This window comes from Amyelois transitella, chromosome Z, assembly GCF_032362555.1.
Source record: "Amyelois transitella isolate CPQ chromosome Z, ilAmyTran1.1, whole genome shotgun sequence".
Taxonomy (NCBI): Eukaryota; Metazoa; Arthropoda; class Insecta; order Lepidoptera; family Pyralidae; genus Amyelois; species Amyelois transitella.
In genome coordinates, this window is record NC_083535.1 from 8,849,478 (window position 1) to 8,854,790 (window position 5,313).

Genomic DNA, 5,313 nt, shown 5'->3' on the forward strand with positions numbered 1-5,313 from the left:
AACTTTATTTTTTACCGGGATGAAAATTACCCTACGTTCTTCTCCAGACTCTTAATTATTCTATATACACAAAATTACATGAAATTTGGTTGAGTAGATAACACGTAAAGCAAATAAATTTACGTTCGCATTTATATTATTTTAGAGAATTGAAGGACTTTCTGTAGCAATAGCAACATTCTTATTCATTGAACCGAAAGCCCTAGGTTCGATTCTTAATCATATTATAATGTCAAGTAATCTTAAAATCTTATGTCATAATCCTACATTTTTTATTGGCCTGGGTTTTAGATATTTATTCAAAACATATGTTTTGCAAAGTGGAAAATCGAGTGAGATACTCTTGGGGCTAGCTCGAATCGTCTGATTTGTTCCTAGATTTATTGAAAATCTGTTCACTGTTCAAAAGTTATTCGGAGTTATAAGACGGCGGTTAAAACTTTGTTTTACATCGGAACTTGCACATGTTGAGAGAGCTATGATCATCCGATAAACTAACAATTTATTTTGAATTTCCAATGTTACTCGTGAGCAATGTTTTATTACTTTTACAGACTTTATTTTATAGATCAGTTTAACAAATGAACTGTAAATTTTAGCCTTTAAAATCGTCATCAATTTAATTCTAGAAAAATTAAAGCCTTGCTTAGTATCATGTTTATCTGTCATGTTTCACAAGCGTGGCAATGATCCGGCTACAGAATCAAAGTAGGACACGGGTAACTCAACGATTAAAATTTAGATAATTGGATTTGCTAACATATTATGTGATTACTCATAAGACTATAGATATCTTTTATCTGAAAGTATTGTAAACTGTGTTGTGGTTAAACCTCAAATGCTCAATTAGCTCGCCAACTTAAGTGCTTTATTACAACGGTCACGTAATTCCGAGTGATATAAAAATATTTTTCCAATGTTTGTTTACAAAAAGTTAAGCTTGCGTAGGTCAGGATTCCATTCGTCTGACTGTACATAAAGTTTGTACAATTGGTTCGCGAATGTTTCCTTTGTTCCGGCGAGTATATAAAGCCTTATCTCTTTTTTCCAAAGAAAGAACGTAAAACAAGAACAATGAAAATTATCTCAGGTGAGTAATTTTGTATTTTATTATTCCAATTTGTTAACGGTTGTTTATAAGTAGGGTGAGATTGAAGTCAAAGTTTTAATCAATGAAAACAAACATTCTGCAAATATTTTGTTTCCAATTAACTTGATTATTTCACGATCATAGTCAGTTTATCAGTAAGCTATTACTGAAATTCAGCTATCCAGCAATATTGCAGTGAATATCGGTGTAGGTATAATGACGAAAATCAGTCTATTATCTATCAGAGTCCATTGAATACTGAGTAGTCACTATTTAATTAAACATTGGTGAAATTGCTTTCATGTTGTAAATGTGAATAACTATTTGTTTTATCAAGTAATGTATATTTTCATCAGATTTAGCAAATTTATATGAAATTAAATGATGCTAAGAGGGACCTTAACGTTGCAGTAAAAAAAAATAAGGGAAAAATAGATATCATATAAGTATATGAGTGAAAACCGACATGTGGTTCGTAACATAGGAGCGTTAAGAATATTAAGTTAAAAATACTAATCCCGTTAAAATTAAGATTTTTATATCAGCAAACACTGAACTATTTTATGATCATTTTATAACTATTTTCATCTCAGTCGCATGTATGTATTTCACTCTGCCGACGTACCTACTAGGTTTTTCAGTTTTTTTTTTTCATTTAGTATCTTTAATCTTCTTTCTTTTAAAACTTTAGTAGGAAAAGGGAACATCGGATCTGGAATTTAGACTTATTAGAATTTAAACTAGATTTTCGTTCAGGTCATGATGGAATAATATTTTTTTCAGATTTGGCCTGGGTTTTGGATGTTTATTTAATAAATTTACTATAAAACTAGCTGTACCCGCAACTTTGTTTGCGTGCGATTAAAATAAGTTTTTCTTTTACATAAAAGGGACAATCACTCCGAACCTTATTGCATCATCGATTATCCCTATCACCTTCATTTTGCTTTTCAATTGTATCGTTACTTTAACTCTCTGGAGAAGAGCCCGAATCCGGGAGCGGGTAAGCCAGGCCAGCCAATCCTCACAACTTTGTAGTAAAATCTAATTACACTTTTTATTGTCAAATACTTACCTTGACTGCTCGACCTACGCCTTATTTTCTTGTAAGGTACATGACAGTTAAGTGTTTAATTTATTTTACAGTGGTCTACTTAGCGCTGGTTGCTTTGATCATGGCTGCAGCAAGAGCATATCTTCCTGCGCCGTTTGGTAGTCCCTATGGACCAGAATAAAGTTTATTTATGCAATTGTTATAATTTCTTATATTAAAATAATATTTTTTTTCCTTTAAAGCGCTTTTTATTTATTCATTCTAAAGCTGCCCATGAATGTCGTAAGAGGCAAAAACAAGCACTAACAACAATTATTAACTGGCACAACTTTACAGACATTCGCATCTGGATTTATGTCTCAGTTTGAGTGTTCCCGGTTACACCCTCTACGGCAGTGTTTTGGGGCCCAAGGTTCACTTTCCGACTTTTCTCTCTCTGATTTTCGGCATCCTTAGTGTCCAACCCGTTGGCTTGCAATCATCTTTGGATGTCATCAGTTTAAGTGAAATCAATATTAAAAAAAAATATGATGAGTCAATTAATAAAATAAAAGGTTTAATAGATGTAAGATCATTTCAACTTTTGGGATCTCGCTTTCAAGGTTAACTTGTAACCATTTCCATAAGTATGAGCTGATTAACGAGTATAAATTAAAAGTTCAAAACGGGAAAAGGGATTCAAGAACAATTCTTTTTTCATAAATTAAAACTCAGAATGTTCAATGTAAAATAATGGAAAAGTAATTGTCAAATACATCTTCTAATTTTTATCCTAAAAGGAAGTCAGCGTAGCATCTCGGAAATTAAATTACCTTCTGTAAGTAACGTTGACATTCCTTGTGACTTTTTATTACAAGCTTTATTTAACTTGTGATGTTCATATGAAGCTGTCCGCTGCGTAATTTGAAAAGCTTTTTCGCCCACTCCCAAGAGACGATTACAATTGAGACAGCAAACAAAAATATTCACTTTCTGAAAATATGATTCTCGTTATAAATATTTGTAATGAAGACAGACTTTTTGCATTAAAAAGTTTGTTTGCCTAAAGGTATTTAGATAATAATAACTTTAATTATTAATAATCTTTTTTTAAATGTAACTAGTAAAACGGAACAGCGGAAATAGAATTATTCAAAATATTTTGCTTTGAATTAATGATATGGATAGCATTAAATTAAATTTATATAGTAACTTTAAAGTAGATAGCTCACTTAAGCACTAGACTTGTTACTATTTAGTGACAGCTTAAAAAGTCTAAACTTCAATAGCAACTTCATTTGACATCTTTGATAAAATATGAAAAATGTTAGCCACTATTTGATTCTTTTATTAGATACTAGCTGTGCCCGCGACTTCGTCCGCGTGGAATTGTTATTTTGAGCATCATTGAAGCCCACAAGGATCAATAATTTTCCCCGTTTTTTTTCACATAGTCCATTTTTTGTTTTCTCGTTAAAGTTGCAGCGTGATGTTATATAGCCTAAAGCCTTCCTCGATAAATGGTATATTCAACGCAAAAATAATTTTTCATTTCGAATCAGTAGTTCCTAAGATTAGCGCGTTCAAACAAACAAACTCTTCAGCTTTATAATGTTAGTATAGATTATGCAAAAAAATTGATGAACCTACGTGAGTGCTTGTTTGAGGATGCTATTCAATCACGCAAATTCTATTGGATGGATTTTGATGAAACTTACGTACACGGGAAGAATAATGCCTGGAATAGAACATAGTTTATTTTTCTTACAAAAGCAAAGCTCGGAAGCGCAGCTGTTAAAAAACGAATAAATTCTAAAGACAAAAAAAGGAAATTATAATAATGGAAAGTTAAAGTACCTATCTCTTTGTTTACAACATTTGCTGTCTTGCCCATTGGAGACATCACAAATTAACTGTCACAGCTGGTGACCCGCGAGCAAGCGACGTAGAGCTGTCCGTGTGAGAAGCAAATCGTCCTGAGGTCGACTGCGGCTGCTCCAAGTGTTTGACCTTGCGATTTGTTAATTGTCATCGCGAAACATATAGCCATTGGAAACTGTACACGCTTAATTTGAAATGGAAAATTGTTGGGAATGAGCGGAATGCGCGGTATAAAAACAATTTCACCCGCTGCACAACCAGTAAGAATTTTAGCTTCTACTATAATGTTATGAAGCGACACCACTTTAAGGCAGTCCCATTACAAAATGGAATGTCTACTTTTAGAGCAATTGTATGCGCGGGCAGTCCAGATGCCGAAAGTGAATTAAGGAACTATACCGAATAAGTACCGATGCTGCAAGCATCAGGTGTCGCTTCATAACATTATAGTAGAAGCTAAAATTCTTACTGGTTGTGCAGCGGGTGAAATTGTTTTTATACCGCGCATTCCGCTCATTCCCAACAATTTTCCATTTCAAATTAAGCGTGTACAGTTTCCAATGGCTATATGTTTCGCGATGACAATTAACAAATCGCAAGGTCAAACACTTGGAGCAGCCGCAGTCGACCTCAGGACGATTTGCTTCTCACACGGACAGCTCTACGTCGCTTGCTCGCGGGTCACCAGCTGTGACAGTTAATTTGTGATGTCTCCAATGGGCAAGACAGCAAATGTTGTAAACAAAGAGATAGGTACTTTAACTTTCCATTATTATAATTTCCTTTTTTTGTCTTTAGAATTTATTCGTTTTTTAACAGCTGCGCTTCCGAGCTTTGCTTTTGTAAGAAAAATAAACTATGTTCTATTCCAGGCATTATTCTTCCCGTGTACGTAAGTTTCATCAAAATCCATCCAATAGAATTTGCGTGATTGAATAGCATCCTCAAACAAGCACTCACGTAGGTTCATCAATTTTTTTGCATAATCTATACTAACATTATAAAGCTGAAGAGTTTGTTTGTTTGAACGCGCTAATCTTAGGAACTACTGATTCGAAATGAAAAATTATTTTTGCGTTGAATATACCATTTATCGAGGAAGGCTTTAGGCTATATAACATCACGCTGCAACTTTAACGAGAAAACAAAAAATGGACTATGTGAAAAAAAACGCTGCAAGCATCGGTACTATCTAATTTTGCCAGCGGCTACAATCACGTTATTTCTTAAATTCTCGTGGCGCCATCTCGTATCGGATGATCAAAAAATAAATATCTAAACCACGGGAACTAAATCAATGGTGAAATGG

The 5,313-nt window shown here is 33.7% G+C and overlaps 1 long non-coding RNA gene across 1 annotated transcript; it reads left to right on the forward strand.

The window, feature by feature from the left end:
- Window positions 1-1,025: 1,025 nt before the first annotated feature.
- On the forward strand, window positions 1,026-2,385 carry LOC106134002 (uncharacterized). Its single transcript, XR_001228584.2, has 2 exons — window positions 1,026-1,090; window positions 2,237-2,385. It is a non-coding gene; the product is annotated as an uncharacterized LOC106134002 (long non-coding RNA).
- The last annotated feature ends 2,928 nt before the right edge of the window (window positions 2,386-5,313 follow it).